This window comes from Gorilla gorilla, chromosome 4 (genome assembly GCF_029281585.2).
Source record: "Gorilla gorilla gorilla isolate KB3781 chromosome 4, NHGRI_mGorGor1-v2.1_pri, whole genome shotgun sequence".
NCBI classification, from domain to species: domain Eukaryota; kingdom Metazoa; phylum Chordata; class Mammalia; order Primates; family Hominidae; genus Gorilla; species Gorilla gorilla.
This window is the reverse complement of record NC_073228.2, coordinates 51,941,952-51,959,990: the sequence shown is the minus strand read 5'-3', so window position 1 is coordinate 51,959,990 and position 18,039 is coordinate 51,941,952. Positions and strand designations below refer to the sequence as shown.

Here is an 18,039-nt window from a genome sequence, read left to right as displayed (position 1 = left end):
TCATCGGACATCCAAAGTGAGATGTCTGAGGGAGAGTTGATATAAAGATTTGGAGGCCGAAAGAAAAGTTAGGGCTGTAGTTTGATATTTGGGGCTCATCATCCTACATCAAATACAGATGAGTTAAAGGGCCACAGAATGCTCTGGAAGCTGCACAGGATGACTTTGGTGCCCTGTGCATCCACCGTTGGCATTCGCCCTTCCCCTGCATGCTGAGGCTTCTGCCTGCATCCCTGCAGTTCTGCCAGAGGCCTTCTCTGCAGACAGAAGCAGGCTGTCTGTCCTGTGCATGGGACAGGTTAGAAGTGCTGTGGAGTTGATGACCCCAGGAGCAGCCTTCAGCCAGTGACAGATGCGAACTGGATGATGAAAACCATCTTCACCTCCTGTAGGTGTGTTCTGCCATCTCCCAGGGGCTTCCAGTGGGATTGCGTTTGAGTTCCCAGTTGCCCACAGGTGCTTGTCAGTCCTCCTCCATTGGCTTCCTCCCCCTTTCTGTGTCACTCTTCCATTTCCCTACAGTGCTTCCTGGGATCACCTGCCAAGTCAATGAATCTCATGCTCATCCTTGTCTCAGAGTCTGCTTCTGGGGAACCCGTTCTAAAACACTGGTTTCCTTCAGTAGGATGTGCGTCTGCATTGACTGCTTCCTCTCTTGATTGCTTCTTCATGTTTCCAGCATGTCTTGACTCTCAACTGGCCTGGAAGTGGCTTCAGGGTGTTTTCATCTCTGTGTCTCCAGCACCAGGATGCCAGGGGAAGGGATTCCTCAGCAAGCGGTTGTTGGATATATGAATGAATAAACCCACCAGTGGCTTCTCATTGCTTTTAGGATCGAGACCCAACTGTTCAATAAGCTTCACAAGGCTCCTTCCCACCTCTCCACCTCCACGTCCCGCCACCCTCCCCTCTACCCTCTGAACTGCAGTCACTCAGGTCTCTCCTTCTCTTCCTCTTCAATTTTCCGTGTGCTTTCCTCCCCGATGGCGCGTGTGGCACATGCCGGTCTCTGCCTGACTGCTCCTTTGCCAAGCCATCCTCTTGACACAGTACTAGTTCACACCTCCTCCCCCATCCTTCCCTTAGCACTCCTCCATTTCCCCCTCCCCACCCCCTTCTCACTCAGGCATCCTCTCTGCAGCAAAGATGTCCCTGACCACCGTCCCCAGCCCAGACCAGTTGGGGCCCTACTGTTCTAACCTCCTGTAGCACTCTGTGTATTTCTTCATGCTCCCTATCATTGACTTCGGTTATGAATTTTTTTTTTTTTGAGACGGAGTTTCACTCTTGTTGCCCAGGCTGGAATGCAGTGGCGCGATCTCGGCTCACTGCAACTTCCGCCTCCTGGGTTCAAGCGATTCTCCTACCTCAGCCTCCTGAGTAGCTGGGATTACTGGCATGCACCACCACGCCCGGCTAATTTTTTTTTGTATTTTTAGTAGAGATGGGGTTTCACCATGTTGGTCAGGCTTGCCTCGTACTACTGACCTCAGGTGATCCACCTGCCTCGGCCTCCCAAAGTGCTGGGATTACAGGTGTGAGCCACCATGCCTGGCCTTGGAATTATTTAAATAATGCTTAGAATGATGTTTCTCAAACTTTTCTGATTATGAACCACAGGAAGAAATACATTTTATGCCAGGACCCAGTTCACGTAATACATGTATAACTGAATGCTTATCCTCACTGCTTGGGCTACACTGATATTTTCTATCCCATTCTGTATTGCATTTAAAAAAATGCTGGCTGTGACTCACTAAATGGACTATAGGCTGGCAGTTGGGAAAAAGGTCTAGACAACAAGATAGATGCCTGCAAATTCAGGAGAGTAGGGACTTAATTCACTTGTACTCACTGCTGTCCCCCAGGGCACTGCACAGTGTCTGGCACCCAGAAAGGTGCTCAATCAATATTTGTTGAATGACCATATGATAGGAACAAATATGTATGAATGAGTGAATGAATTGCCTGCCCCACCCAGACAGGAAAGTGTGGCTTCTATCAGATTTTGCTGTTACCGAAAAATACCAGCCCACTTCCTGTGGCTTTGATCTGCAGCCTTAATTCTAAACTGCCGTGCCTCAGCCAACAGCTATCTGCAGCTCATTTCCTGCTTTCTGGCCATCTTATCTCTGTCTCCAAACATTCCTCAGCTTTCTCTTTCCAGGTAAGTATACCCAGAGCCCCAGTTCTTCCTCTTGCAACTTTGGCAGCACAGGGTGGGGCTGCCCTTTTGGGCCAAGTACTTCCCAGATCTCAGGCTCCTGGGGTGTGGGGCCTTTCTGGGTCAGGCGTGTCCTTCTGATTCCAGCCTCCTGGGGGGCAGGTGCTAGGGCTGGGCCTGGGCATCGGTCCACATCCTGTTGATGGTCTTTTGGACAGGATGGGGGATGAGGATGGAGGGTAGACATTGATGAAATAACCATGCAGATGTCTAATTACGGACTGTGAAAGAGGCTATGAAGGAAAAGTCAAGGTTGCCTTGAGAATGTGTAACAAGGGACATGCCTATAGGGGATCATAGAGCGCTGCCTCAATTAATCCAAGATCTGAATACAATAGAAGCTAGCCAGGCAAAAAGGGTAAAGGAGAGAGAAAGAACTTGCAGATGGAAGAGACTGCAGGTGCAAAGGTCCTGGGGTAGGAGTGAGTGAAAGCGGTCCTGTTGAGGAGCTGAAGAAAACTCAGTGCAGCTGGTGGACAAAGACAGAAGGATTTACAAGGAGGCCAGAGAGGCACCTAGGGGCCAGCCCCAGTGCACCAGCTTAGAGGTTTTGGATTTACCTTGAGAACGGTGGGAAGCAACAGAACATTTGTAGAAGCGTGATGACATTGTGTTTATTTTTTTATTTGTTTTTGTTTATCTATTTTTATTTTTATTTATTTATTCTTGAGACAGGGTCTCGCTCTGTCGCCCAGGCTGGAGTGCAGTGGTGCTATCTCAGCTCACTGCAATCTCCACCTCCCGGGTTCAAGAATTCTCCTGCCTCAGCCTCCTGAGTAGCTGGGACTACAGGCACATGCCACCATACCCAGCTAATTTTTTTGTATTTTTAGTAGAGACGGGGCTTCACCCTGTTAGCCAGGATCGTCTCAATCTCCTGACCTCGTGATCTGCCCATCTCGGCCTCCTAAAGTGCTGGGATTACAGCAGTGAGCCACAGTGCCCGGCCCTGTTTTGGTTTATTTTTGAGACAAGGTCTTGCTCTGTCACCCATGCTGGAGTGCAGTGGCACGATCATAGCTCACTGTAGCCTTGACCTCCTGGGATCCAGCAATCCTCCCAAGACATTGTGTTTTGCAAGATCCTCTGGGTGTGGTATGGCTAAAGGGTTGGGGAGCTGATCAAGTGCAGAGAGCAGGAGCCTAGGGTGATGGTGGTGGAGATACAGGCACATGACTGGCTTTGAGAAATACAGTACTCAGTAAGTACAGTCCAATATAGTCCAATACAGTAGAGTTGAATTTGTCCATTCAACAGTTTTAAATACCATGACTCTAAGGACCAGAGAGCCAGGCTGGGTTCTGCCTTTAGGCAGCTCTCAGTCTTTCTGGGAGTGCAAGTTGGAGGCAGATTGGCCAGGCTGAAAATGCAAAGTGCTCAGGGAAGTTCAAATAGCAAGCATGCCTCCTGGAGTGCATGCCCAGAGGAAGAAGGAGCACCTTCAGTGGGTGCTTTCCTGCAAATACTGTTTGAGTTCCAGGCAGAAGAGAAAACGGGGTGCTGGGAGAGGATTCATTAGGGTCTCCTTCCTGACTCCTCACCATCATTTATAGGACTTTTGGCTACAGGGATCTTCCCTGCATTTCACCGGGGCCTATAGTAGGGCTGAGAGTGTGAGAGGGAACAGGGGTCTCCCCAAGTGCCTGGGGCAGCAAGCCTTGTAGGTCAGGTGAGGGTGGCATCCAGACTGGGCTCTCACTCTCCTCTTCCTGCCTCTGACTCATTTTCCTTGGAAGTGCATTCCTCTGTAAACCTGATTACTCATGGAGTCTCCGCCCTCCACCTGCAGGCCTGCGCCCTTCCCTGGGGTGTCTCAGTGAGCAAGCCTGAGCCCCCACCCCTATCCCTGCATCCCCATCCCCAAGTAGGGCCTGGGTCTCCCCCTTGGAGTGGGAGCTCCCTGAGGGCAGGGCAGGGATGTTTCTTTGCTTGGCGATTAGGGCTCCTCCAAGGCCTTGAGGAGGGTTTCTCACCCACATGCTTGTTGCCAACCACCCTCCCGCCACCCTTCTGCCCCTCAAAGGGCTCTGAGGGATCCTCCTGTTATATGGAGTGGCAGGTTGTGGGGTGGGTTTGTGGGGCTCCAGCTGCCTCCCCACCTACTTTCCTGCTGCTGAGGACTGTCTAGAGGGCTTCACGCCCTGGCTGTGGGGAGTATACATAGTCCCTGAGGGTGCTTCCCCATCAGAGCCCACTCTGTCCATTTCATCCAAAGAGCCCCAGGTCGTACTCTCTGCTGTGACTGGAAATGGGGCCGGGTTTAAGGGACTGCTGGGGGCTCATGGAGGTCAGCTTGTGCTCTCCAGCCTGGCTTTCCTGACTCCCGAGGGCACTGACAGCAGTGCTGTCTCCTGACAGCGTCTGGCTCCCTCCTCTGCCCCGTGCCTGGGCTCCTGGGTCTGCTTTATAGACCTGCAGCAGAACTGCACAGAGAGGGTAAGAGCTGCCTTCTAGTCAGCAGAAGTTCAGTTGGAAAGAGACTCTGCTGACCAGCACCAGGGCATCTGGGGCAGCCCCATGGTTGGTCCCCAGGGCTGGGAGCTCACAGTCACCTGCTCCAGTCCCTGCTTTCCTGCCAAGGGGAGGACCCTCTCCAATGTGAGCTGGGACCTGAAGCAGGAGCCTTTCCTTGCTCTGGTCTCACTACACTTTGGTGTCCACCCAGCCTCCTAAGATCACATCAAGGGGCTCTTGGGAGAATAGGACGCCTGCTTCCCCCACCTGCCCCCTGCATCCCAGCACTCTCAGACTTTGGATGGTGTAGCATGGAACTGTAGAGCTTTAAAGGAGGCAGCAGAGTTTAGGGGAAGAGAAAAACGGTTGATCTCTAACAGGCATTCTAAGTGGAGTCCTCGACAGCTGGGAGCAGCTCCACAGGCTTCAAGGTGTGGGTGAAGCAAAAAGACCAACTGAGACCCAGGGAAGCAGGAGGGGCTATGGGAAGATCGGAGGGCACTGGGGGCAGCCTGTGCCTTTGAGGGCCTCAGAAATATCCCATACACACTCCCTTCTGGAAGGACTGAGGAACAAGCTCTTGAGAGTCGCATCCAAACTGGTCAGAAGCGGCCGGGTGTGATGGCTCACGCCTGTAATCCCAGCACTGTGGGAGGCCGAGGTGGGCAGATCACCTGAGGTCAGGAGTTCGAGACCAGCCTGGCCGACATGGCGAAAACCCGTCTCTACTAAAAATGCAAAAATTAGCCAGGTGTGGTGGCATGCACCTGTAATCCCAGCTACTTGGGAGGCTGAGGCAGGAGAATCACTTGAATCCAGGAGGCAGAGGTTGCAGTGAGCCGAGAGGGCACCACTGCACTCCAGCCTGGGCAACAGAGTGAGACTCCATATTGAAGAAAAAACCAAAAAAACAAAAAAACAAATTGGGCAGAACCACTGGGGTAAAATAGGCAACAAGCTCAGAAGGTTTACATATTTGGGGGGTGAGGGTCAGGGGAGGTGTCCCATGGAGGCGGTCTCAAAGGGAAGCCACGTGTTGAATACTTCCAGTACCAATAGCAGGGTGGGGGGATCCAGGAGTAGTGAAGCAGTGAATCCCCCAGCCCATTCCCACCCCTTACTCTGGAACCTCCTCCTAAATGTACAGGAAAATCCTTATTTAATAACAATCAACAGAACAGGATTATGAACAGACGCCATACAGAGGTATTTGTAAGAAAGAAGGTGGATGCCAGAATCCTTTCTTCAAACAGAAGCTTACCAGTAAGTGCAGACTAATACAACAGGTAGGTCAAGGCTAATCCAGTTGGAGGGGGTGCTGGTGGAGGTGGGCACTGAGGGAGGGGGTCAGTGCCCTAGCCGTCCAGCCCTCTCCATCCTCCTGCACCCCCCACATCTGGGTTCTATGCAGCCTGATGTGTCCCCACCCCCTCCTATGCAATGAAGGAGGGAGAGGAAGAGAGGGAGGGCGGCTTCCCCAAGACCACCCAGGGTACTGGTTTGTGGTGGAGCGGGAAGAGGTCACGAGGCCTCCTGCCTAGCACTCCCTCTCTTACCCCAGCCTGTCTGTTGCCGCCTGCATCCCTCCATTCACACAGTGTCTTCTCCTGCCAGACCCCAGCAGGACACAGCGGGCAGGACAGGTTCCTCTGGGTCTGCCCGAAGGACTCAAAGTCCAGGGACAAGAGTTGCTTGGTGGCCTCAGGAAGGAGAGGAGGCACTGTTTTGGATGGGCCGGGGGAAGTGGAGGTGGGATGCAGGGCTGTGGAGTCCTCCTGGCAGCCTAGGCTGTGTGTGGGGCGTGGCGGGATGTCAGAGGGTCTGTGTTGAGGCCTAGCCCTGTCTCCTCTACAGTGGAGGAACTGCTTTGGGACTCAGTTTTCTTACTTGTAAAATGGGGCCACGCTCTGCCCTTCCAGCTTCATGTTGCTGAAGGGAGGCTCTAAGGAGACAGAAGCTTCCTGTTCCTGTAACAAGATGCCATGAGCGAATCATACTCTCAGCCTGGCCCCCAGGAGTCTCCTGCCTTCGGGCTTCTGGAGTTCCCTGCTCCACTCTGACCCCCAGGGAGAGTCCCCATGTATCCTCCCCGCTGTGGAGGGTGCCCTTGCAGTCCTCCCTGAGCTGCCCCAGGATGACTGGCTCCACAGGGAATGTCCTCCCACTCTGTAGGAAGTGGAGCACGGCTGAGAAGAACTCCCTGTGGTCAGGTCACCCCCATCCCCAGACGCACACAGACACAAACACATACATATCCTGAGGTATTGAAGAAGAATTCACCACACCCTGAAGATTGCTTTCCACAAAGCACTCTCTCCAAGCCCTGAGTCACCCAACTCCTTCACTCTGGACACCCTGCCAGGAACAAGGATATTTGTCCTTTCGGCAGACATGGGTTCAAGTCCCTGCTCCACTGCTAACTAATGGCATGGCCTGGGTCAAGCATTACTTGCTAATCTCAGTTTTTTCATAGGTAGAATAAGGATAATAGCATCAACCTTATATGGTGGTTGTGAGGATCAAGTGAGATAATGTGTGTCTGGCAGGAGGAAAGCCATGGGGGGTGGGGGGTGGGGGTTGAGTGTTCCACCCCAGTCTCTCCCTTCTCTCTGCTCATCAGAGAAAATCCTGACTTGGCCTATTTGAATTGTGTGTGTGTGTGTGTGTGTGTGTGTGTGTGTGTGTGTGCACACCTCCCTTAACCCTCTAAGAAAGGTGCGGATTTATTGGAATAGTCCTTAGGCATAGGCGATATAGAACTGGGAGGAGAGAGAGAGAGGGAAGAAGGATTAGCAGCAAGACTGAGGGAGGAGGGAGGTTTGAGCAGCTGTAATGGGTGAGGGAAGAGAGTGGGTGGGAGAAAGGAGATTTGAGAAGCATCGCTATGATCCATGAATCTTTGTAGTCAAGTTTAAGAAATTCAAGTAAACAGAGTTATTGGGAAATTATGATTTTTTGGTTGCTATTCTCTCTCTCCTCTCCCTCTCTGTCTCTTTTTTTTTTCCTTTGAGATGGGATCTTGCTCTGTCGCCTAGGCTGGAGTGACGCAGTGGTGAGATCATAGCTCACTGCAGCCAATTTTTTTTTGTAGCGACAGGGTCTTGTTATATTGCCCAGTGTGGTCTCAAACTCCTGGCTTCAAGTGATCTTCCTGCCTTAGCCTCCCAAAGTGCTGGGATTACAGGCATGAGCTACTGCGCCCAGCCTGGTTGCCATCCTTGATGATAACACAGCTTTGAGACTGGACCATTTGCATGACGGCCTTATAAGTGATACCCCTACGTAACATGCTTAGCACACAGTAGGGACACAGTAGGCACAGTGACTGGTGCTGTATCCTCTCAATTTGGACGACACTTGTGTGCACGTGTACTGTCTCCCATATTGGACTGGGTATTTCCTGAGTGTGGGTTGGGTCACATCAGCCTGGGAGTGACTTGAAGCCTGGGACTCTATTTTGTTTCCCTGCCCTCCCACCCCCCGCCATATTAGATGAGAAGCTCCTTGAGGACAGGGATTCTTCCTGTCCTGCTTTCTTCATTAGACCTGCGACTCCCAGTGTGGGTGATGCTTTTCCTCCTTTTGGCTCTGCTCGAGGCCTGAGAACAGGATCCTGCTCACAGACTGTGTCTTAGCTCCATATTTGTCTGACTAATGGGCCTAACTCTGCCTGGGTGGGAGGCGAAGGTAGAGGGAGGAAGAAGGCAGAGCTCAAGGCCTGAGGTGTTTTCTTCTGACTTGTGCTGCCCAAGGCGGTAAAGAGAAGAACAGAGAAAGCATCCTGCCCCAGCCCTGCCCCAGAGCTAAACGTCATTCTAGAGAATGAAAAATTCCATCCCCACCCAGTGGGTTCTCAGAATTCCAGGTGAGCTCTGTCTGGTCTAACTGTCTTTCTTCCTCTGACTGTGTCTCATGGGGTGGGGCAAGGGCCAAGCCAAACCAAGGATCTGTCTCGTGGGGTGGAACGTGTTTACTTGTGTTTGGCAAAGTGACAGGGTTGGCTACAGAGGTCATGACAACAGCTCAGAAGCTCCTGCAAGAAAGGAACAAAGTGTTTGCGTTGTGGACAAGTTAGAATCTGTCTGTCTGGGTCATAGTTTGGCTTCCTTTCTTCCTCCCTCCCTCCCTCTCTCCCTTCCCTTTCCCTCCCTCCCTTTCTTCCTTCCTTCCTTCCTTCCTACCTTCCTCTTTCTCTTTTTCTTTCTTCTTTATTTTTTTTTTTGAGACAGGGTCTTACCCTGTCGCCCAGGCTGGATTGCAGTGGTGCGATCTCAGCTCACTGCAACCTCCCCCTCCCGGGCTCAAGTGATTTCTCCTGCCTCAGCCTCCCAAGTAGCTGGGATTACAGGTGCATGCCACCATGCCCAGCTAATTTTTGTATTTTTAGTAGAGATGGGGTTTCACTATGTTGGCCAGGCTGGTCTCAAACTCCTGACCTCAAGTGATCCACCTACCTCGGCCTCCCAGAGTGCTGGGATCACAGGCATGAGCCACCGCACCTGGCCATGATAGCTTGGCTTTCATATCTCTGCCTGGCAGTGGGTTTGGGATCTTCATAATCCAGTTCAGCTTGCTGCAACTCAATTAGACTCCAATACTTATTGATTGCCCACTGTGTGCTAGCTATAGGACTGGGTGCAGGGGAAATATGAGGAATTAGATCAGGACACTCCCTTTAAAGAATCCCTCTCTACCAGAGGGACAGGTGTGTGCAAAGCTCTCTTTGTTGCAGAGAGATTGGAACTACAGCAAAGGTATGAACAGGTGTCACGGGGACACAGAAGAAAGAGCAGTTACTCTTCTGGAAGGCTGGAGAAGATTTTGTGAATGTGGGGATGTTTGATTTGAACCTTGAAGAACAAGCAGAGACCCAAGAAGTACAGAAGAGGGGAGGTGGAAATAGCATGAACGAGGTGGGGCATGGTGAGTAGTCTAGTATGGAGTGGGAAGGAGGAATAGCAATGAGCATTTATTGAGCACCTACTAATCACTGGATTCTGTGCTAGGTGCTCTGCATATATATTGTCTCACTTAATCCTCACAGCAATCTGAGAAGGTAGGTACTGATGTGGGAACTAACATTTGGAGAGAACAGATGGTTGAACCAGGATTTGAATCAAGTTTGTTTGACTCCAAACTCCATGCTCTTTTTTTTTAATCATGCCAGTGGTTTTCCCAGTATATTCTACAAAATTTTTAGGGTTCTGAGGAGGTGCTTTAGGGACACGTATAATTTTAGTTTCATATTTAAAATATATTATAATCAACAGACACTGAAATGTGTTATGTAACAAAAAAAAGCTTTCCTTCCATCTCTGTGCACATTTTTGAGTTTCTTGTAAATGTGTCATTGATTAGAAGGACTGCACAGTCTGCTCAGGTCTGTCTATGTAAAAGCACACACCCATGCCCACCAGCCTTCATTACAAGGTCGGTGGGACTTCCAATCCAAGAGGGCTGACTAAATGCACATGGGCTTATCTTTACCTCTTCCAGAAATGTCTTTGTAATAAATAATAAACATATCAATGCTTCCAAAGGAGAATTTGAATTGGGAGGGGGCACCTGTGGACAAGAGAAATCCCAACAAATTTCTGGAGAAGTGGTTCAATGGGGAATGATGACTGAGTAAGCAGGACAGAGGAAGCTGCTGTGTGGAATGCACATGGCTGGGTTTGCAGCCAAAGAGGGAGCTGACCCACCAGCAGAGGCCCAGAGAAGCTCAGGACTTGGATGTGCTAGGTGCAATGGAGGGTGGGAAAGGGATATGTGGCTGAAAAGGGGGAGCTTAATTGGAAGTCTAAAAATGGAACAGTTAAATTCCCTGACCCTTATATGCAAACTGTTCAGCCAGCAGATGTTTGCTCTGTCCCCCATTTTGCTCCTTCCCCTAATTTCTTCTTTAAAGAAATTAAACTGCCTGAGGAAGACTAGGATAGCTGGGTTTTAAGGTGGCATCTGAGAGCAAAGCACATTGCAGGCTGACATTTAGAAATCTCAAGGCATAAAGATCAGTTTACGTGGAAACAAAGCCTGCCATTCATCTCCTCTTATCCATGTACACAGAGCTTCCAGGAAAGTTCTCTACTGCTTCATTCTTAAATATGAATGGACAACCGTAAGCCAGAAGCTATTTGAGGAAGGCTGAAATATGAAATAGAGAGACTAAGATAAACAAAGTGAAAATAAGACCTCTGAGGAAACAAAGACAATTCATACGTAGAATAGAACTTAAAAAAAGAATTCAAGAAGACACTGAATCTATAAAACATGAGTAGTGATATGAAAAAAGAAACAATTAGAGAACACAAAAGCCCCAGACATAGAAAAATGTAATTAAAATTCATTGGAAATGTTGAAAGTTAAGGTCAAGGTAATCTCTCAGAAAATAAAGCAAAAGGTTAAAGAAACAGAATTTTATTAGATAATATATGAGACATAAAAAATTAATACAGGAGGTCCACGTTTGATTTATAAAGATTTCAGAGAGAAGAGAGAAATCAAGGGAGAGAATTTTCAAATAAATGACTGAACAGAATTTTTTAGACACAAAACACTCCAGTCTTCAGAATAACAGGATTCATCAAGCAAGCCCCCAGCAAAAAAACACACAAGATTTAGAAATTTCAGAATACTTGGGAAAATAAGAAGATGCTAAAAGTTTCCAGAGAGAAAAAAATCACCTATAAAGGAATGAAAATCAGAAAGGCACCAGACTTCTCACTAGCAGCATTGGATGACAAAAGACAATGATGCAATCTCTTCCAAGTTCTGAGAGAGAGATTTTCAACTTAGAATTCAATACCTAGCTAAACTGTCTACTGGTTAAGAGGGCAAATCAAAGACACTTTAAGACACATGAGGACTAAGGAAGTTTACTTCCTATAGACTCCTTGTGGTAATGCTCCTGGAAAAAAAAGACAGCAATAGAGGATGTGCAGCAGTAAAACAAAGGAGAAACCAAGAATGAGAAAAGCATGGAATTTTTGTCAGCTTATAAGTTAGCTTGGTATGTAGTTTTAATTAATTTGTTTATTTAGTGTGTGTTTTCTGTTATTGGGTTTAGGTATCAGGGTTATGCTAGCTTTGTAAGATGAACTGAGTTTTCTACGTTTTTATTCTCTGAAAGTGTTTGCACAGGGAATAATCTCCTTCTTGAATGTTTGCAAAAACAATTGTCCACATCTTTTTTTAAAAAACACTTTTTGGACAATATTTTCTATTTTCTTTCACCATTTTGTGCCTTTTATGGCAGGTCATTCTGCTACCCAATATCCAGTCTTCTTCCTTTATTGAAAAGAATCCAATTTTGCCAAGTTCAAAGTTCAATTTCATGGACTCCCTTTCAGAGAGTGGGGCAAGTGACACAGTTTTGGCCCATGAGATGAAAACACACATTTACTGAATAGAGTTTCTGGAAAAGCTATCAGTTTCCTGATAAAAAGGGACAGACTTAGCTGTCCCTTTGTCCTCCCTGCCTTGTCTGGAATGTAGACAGGATGCCTAGACGTGGAGGAGCAATCTTAAAAGTGTGAAGACAAAAGCCACTTTCTAAGGATGGTGGAACAGAAAGGCAGGAGTCCTGCTCCCTGGCACCATCATGGAGCATGCCCAGCCCAGATCTGCCCCGCTCTGAATTTCCTGTTGCATTAGAAAAATATGTCCCTTTTTAGTTTAAGTTACTGATCTCAATTTTCTGTTATTTGCAGCAAATTCACTTTCAATTGATACAATCTTTCACCTCAGAGCTGCTTCTTGTAACACAGAAGTTTTCAGATTCTATGAAAAGGTATTGAGTGAATTGAAGGCTCTGTTAAGGGGGCAAATATCTCCCCTCCCCATTCTCCTATCAGCCCATAAAACAGGAACTGACAACCTCTTGGAAGAATTGGGAAGAAACTTTTCGATTTTCTCTGTACAATCTTCACTGGTTCCTCTTTGTGAGAGGAGGAGGGACCTCTTGGATTGGTGTCGTTGGGAAAAGGGTATCAAGTGTGCATGGCTCAGCCTGTTCCTGGCTCTTTCTCTGGGACTGACGTGACTGCAAGCAGCATGTTCTCTCTCTGCTCCTGCCTCCTCCAGGCAATGAGCACCAGGGCGGGTCCAGCCCTTGCTTGGGAGGACTTCAATAGTCCAGCTGCTCTGCCGCGAGTGGGTGAGTGAGTTCAAGTCAGAGGAGAAGACACAGAAAGCTCATTTGGGCCTTGGGTCTTAGCCACATCCTCCAGTCCATCTGGACTAGCAATAAAGCTGACATTTTAATCCCTACTTGTCTCCTGTGACTATTTCTCAATTGGATCAGACCTCGGAGAAGTGAGGGATGTGATTAACTAGCACCCGCAAACCCCAACATCTGTTGAATATTTAGCCCTAGCGGGAAAAGCCAAAGTTAGATGAAAACACTGGTTTAAAATTCTGATAATTATTAGACAATACTTCTCTATCCTTGTTTGTATGTCTTTTGATCTTACTATAAAAGGTGTATCATGTGGGTTTAAAAAATTTTTTTTAAATTTTCTTTTTGAAGGTAAGAGCCTGGATTGAGAGTGATAAGGCTCTTCTGAGTCTTGGCTACCACTTACTCACTCTGTCCCTTGACTTCTCTGGGCTTCAATTTTACCAATTATATAAAATGAGGAGGTTAGACTAGATGATCCATGAGGGCCATCCCAAGCTTCGGTGTTCTTTCATTTATTTGACCCCTTTTTATTGAGTATGTGTTGAGTGTGTGCTGGCAGCTGGCTCTGTGATGTACAAAACAAACCTGGCCCCTGCCATTTGGGGTTTAGAGTCTCATAGAAGAGACAGACATCAAACACACCACAAATAAGTGGACAATTACAAATATTTCACTTGTTTAGCCATTAAATATTCCTAAGTGGTCATTTGGATTGTGAAGATTCCTACTTCTTCTCAGTTATCCACACTCAGGGCAAACCTTGCAGGGTCCAGCAGTCACACACAGCGGTGCCACTACTGCAGCTGTGTCCCAGCCATTGCTCTCGGGAAGACAACAAAGAGGCTTCCAAAGGGCTGGCCTTTTGGATTAAAAAAAAAAGTTAAGCATTTTTTAAAAAGTCACAAATGAGTAACATGCTTGTTATAAAAATTTAAGCAATAAAGAAAAAAATTGAAAGGAAAAAATCTTTCTCTTGTCCCCTCCAAGCCCACTTGGAAAAAGAAATAATGGGTAGATGTGTGTCCTTCCATTAAGCTGCATATTTAACTGCAGGCTCTAGGAGGGCAGGGATGGCATCTGCCTTACCCACTGCTGTATCCCTGGTGGGTGCCCAGGAAATACTTGCTGTTTGAACTAGTGCATAAGTAGTAATCACACATAAAGGCTCATAGATAGCTATTTTTTTAAAGATTGAAAAGGAAATCATGCCACATGTGTTTTTTTTCTTGCACCTTCCTGTTTTTTTTTTTTTTTTCACTCAAAAATCTGTCATGGAATCCCTCCATGTATTGGTTCCTAATTTACCCATTCCCCTTGTGATGGGTTGAATTGTATCGCCCTCAAAAGCTACACTGAAGTCCTAATCCCAGGTCAGGCACTGTGGCTCACACCTGTCATCCCCAGCACCCTGGGAGGCTGAGGCAGGTGGATGACTTGAGGTCAGGAGATCGAGAACAGCCTGGCCGACATGGTGAAACCCTGTCTCTACTAAAAATACAAAAATTAGTTGGGCATGGTGGTGGGTGCCTATAATCCTAGCTACTCAGGAGGCTAAGGCAGGAGAATCACTTGAACCAGTGAGCTGAGATCATGCCACCGCATTCTAGCCTGGGCGACAGAGTGAGATCCTGTTTCAAAAAAAAAAAAAGAAGTCATAGGTACCTAATCCCTGGTACCTATGAATGTTACCTTATTTGGAAATAGGGTATTTGCAGACATGATCAAGTTAAGATGAGGCCATGCTCGATTAGGGTGGGTCCTAATCCAATATAGCTAGTGCCTTTATAAAAAGAGACAGAGACTGCAGCCATAAAAAAGAATGAGTTTATGTCTTTTGCAGGGACATGGATGAAGCTGGAAGCCATCATTCTCAGCAAACTAACACAGGAACAGAAAACCAAACACCGCATGTTCTCACTCGTAAGTGGGAGTTGAACAATGAGAACACGTGGACACAGGGAGGGGAACATCACACACCAGGGCCTGACAGGGGTTGAAGGGCAAGGGGAGTGAGAGCATTAGGACAAATACCTAATGCATGTGGGGCTTCAAACCTACGTGACAGGTTCATAGATGCAGCAAACCACCATGGCACATATATACCTATGTAACAAACTTGCACGTTCTGCACATGTATCTTAAAGTAAAAAAAAAAATGAACTTAAAGTTAAAAAAAAAAAAAGCGAGCGTGAGACAGAAACAGAGACACAGGGAGGATGTCACACAATGACAGAGGAAAGATTGGTGTGATGCAGCTGCAAGCCAAGAAGCGCCGAGGGCGGATAGTCGCCCGTCAGAATCTAGAAGAGGCAAGGAAGGAGTTTTCCCAGAGCCTTGGAGGGAACAGAATCCTGCCGACACCTTGATTTGGGACTTCTGGTCTCCAGATTGCAAGACAATCCATTTCTGTTGTTTTAAGCCACTCAGTTTGTGGCAGTTGATTACAGCAGCCCTAGGAAATGAATCCCTGCCTCTTCGGGTGTATTTAGGTTGCTTCCAGTGTTGAACTATCATAACAATGAAAACTGCTTCCATGGACTGTTTGGAGAGGGGAGCCCTAGGAGGTTTTTTTTTTTTTTTTTTGAGAAAGGGTCTCACTCTGTTGCCCAGGCTGGAATGCAGTGGCGTAATCTTGGCTCACTGCAACCTCTGCCTCCTGGGTTCGAGCAATTCTTGTGCCTTAGCCACCTAAGTAGCTGAGACTAACAGGCGTGTGCCACCATGCCCAGCTAATTTTTGTATGTTTAGTAGAGATGGGGTTCTGCCATGTTGGCCAGGCTGGTCTTGAACTTCTGACCTCAAGTGATCTGCCTGCCTCAGCCTCCCAAAGTGCTGGGATTACAGGCGTGAGTCACTGTGTCCAGTCCCCCCCTTTTTTTTTTGAGATTGGGTCTCACTCTGTTGCCCAGGCTGGGGTGCAGTGGTGTGATCATGACTCACTGCAGCCTCAACCTCCCAAACTCAAGGGTTCCACCTACCTCAGCCTTCTGAATAACTGGGACTACAGGTGTGTACCACCATGCCTGGCTAACTTTTTTTTTTTTTTTGTAAAGACAGGGTTTTGCCGTGTTTCCCAGGCTGGTTTCGAACTCCTAGCCTCAAGTGATCCTCCCACCTTGGCCTTCCAAAGTGCTGGGATTATAGGTGTGAGCCACTGTGCCTGGCCCTGAGTTTATTCTTGTCTCCAGGAAACCCTTGGAGTAATCATAGACTCTAGCCTTGGGGCCTTAGCATCAACTCATAACCTTGGCAGGATTGCCAGCTAAAATATGGGACACCTGAGTCATATTTGGGACATACTTATGTTACAAAATTATTTGTTTTTTATTTGAAATTCCAGTTTAACAGGGCTTCTGTGTTTTTCTTTGGTAAACCTGACAACCCTAAACCTCAATCTCCGCCATTGTAATCCTGAGCAGTTGGGCTGTGAGCAGCCTACACTATCCCAGAAAGAGCCTGAGGGTCATGGTTTTCTGCCTGGTGACTGTAGGAGCACTGGAAGATCTCCCCTCGTCCTGGATCTCTGACTGTCTCTTAGCATCCTGAGTGTTCTCAGTGGGACCTGGATGTCCTGTGGCACCTGCCTCCCCCAACAGTGCCCAGCTAAGCTTCTCTTCTGCCCATCTCAGCAGCAATGTGCTCATTCGCTCCACCCCACCTTTGCCTTGGCAGTGCCTGTCCATCTCCCTCCAGCCTGCTCTCCCCCTACCTACTCACCCCTACTGGGCTTAGGCGAGACAGATGTGGGCCTGGCCCGCAGGGGTCCACAGGGCAGAACTAACTCATCAGCTCTAGGTGTGCTGAGTGGAACTGGAGAGGGAAGGGTGCCATGTGAGCTTGTGAAGACAGTGGGCAGTGCCTCCCAAACTTGCCCTATTTTAAAAATTGCCTAAGGGCTGGTTGGAAATGCTATTCCTGGTTGGAATCAGAGATCTCCTGGGAGGGGAATCACAGTAGCTCAGGGACCTGGCCGAGACTGGAGGCTTGGGGGTGGCCCCTTGCAAGGAAGCGCTGTCCAAGCAGAGGTCTGAAGGCTCAGTAGGAGTCAGGCAGGTGAGGCTTTGGGGGGCAGGGTGGGGATCCAGGAGAGGAAAGAGCATAGCAAATGCCTTGATGGGAGAAGAAGAGCCTGGCCTGTCTGAGGCCAGAGAAGAGGCCACTGTGGTTAGCGTGTGGAGAGTGAACAGAAAGGCGAGTTGAGCTTGGAGAAAGCAGGCGGAGCCACATCTGGCCAGGCCTTGTTGGGCTGGTTAAGAATTCAGCCTAAAGCAATGGTAATGGCCTGGGGCGGGCACCAACTGAACCTTTTTCAAAGGCGAGTCCTGAGTTGTCTCCCTCCTCTGACGTTTGATTTCTGAAGGTGCCCATGTTGCCTCCATCCTGCCACCCACCCCACCCCCAATCTGGCAAAGAGCCACTCACTCACCCAGCAGGGACTTTCCACTAAGTCTGGTGGGGGCGGGGGACCAGGGGGACCAGGGGGCTGTTGCTTGAGAGAAATGGGTGTGGGCATTTACCAACGGATTTAGAAAGTTTCCATATTAGACAAGTAACTTGAGAAAATACTGTTTTTGTTATTGAGAAGATGCTATAAATGTTCAAGTATGTGGTAGGCATACCACGCGTCCTTGTGTAATCCCCTCCCCTGAGTGTAGGCTGGACCTGGTGACTTGCTCCTAATGAGTAAAATATGGTAAAAAGTGGGGGAATGTCACTTTTGAGATTAGACTATACAAAACTGGGACTCCCCTCCTGCTCACACTCTTCGAGACTTCTTTCTTATGTGTTCTGATGAAGCAGCTGCCATGTTGGAGGCTGCCCCATGGAACGGCCAACGTGCTGAGGAACAGAGGGCACAGGCAGTGAAGGGCATCGGGGCCTTGAATCCAGTGGTCCACGAGGAACTGAATCCTGCCAGCAACCGCTCGAGTAAGCTTGGTATTGGGTCCCCAGTTGAGCCCTGAGACGACTCCAGCTCAGCTGACAGCTTGATTGCAGCCTGCAGAGGTGCTGAAGTGGAGGACTCAGCTAAGCTGCACCTGTATCTGTGACCCACAGAAACTGTGAGATGATAAAAGTTGTTGTTTGAAGACACTGAGCTTTAGGGTACTTTATTATGCATCAAGAGGCAACTAGTACAAAGTATAATTTGGAGGAGATCAGCCATACCTGTACCCTCCTT

General features: G+C 48.3%; 1 long non-coding RNA gene across 1 annotated transcript; it reads left to right on the top strand.

Moving 5' to 3' along the window:
* Positions 1-2,062: 2,062 nt before the first annotated feature.
* On the top strand, positions 2,063-12,946 carry LOC129533771 (uncharacterized). Its single transcript, XR_010133652.1, has 4 exons — positions 2,063-2,167; positions 5,826-8,543; positions 9,411-9,601; positions 12,388-12,946. It is a non-coding gene; the product is annotated as an uncharacterized lncRNA (long non-coding RNA).
* The last annotated feature ends 5,093 nt before the right edge of the window (positions 12,947-18,039 follow it).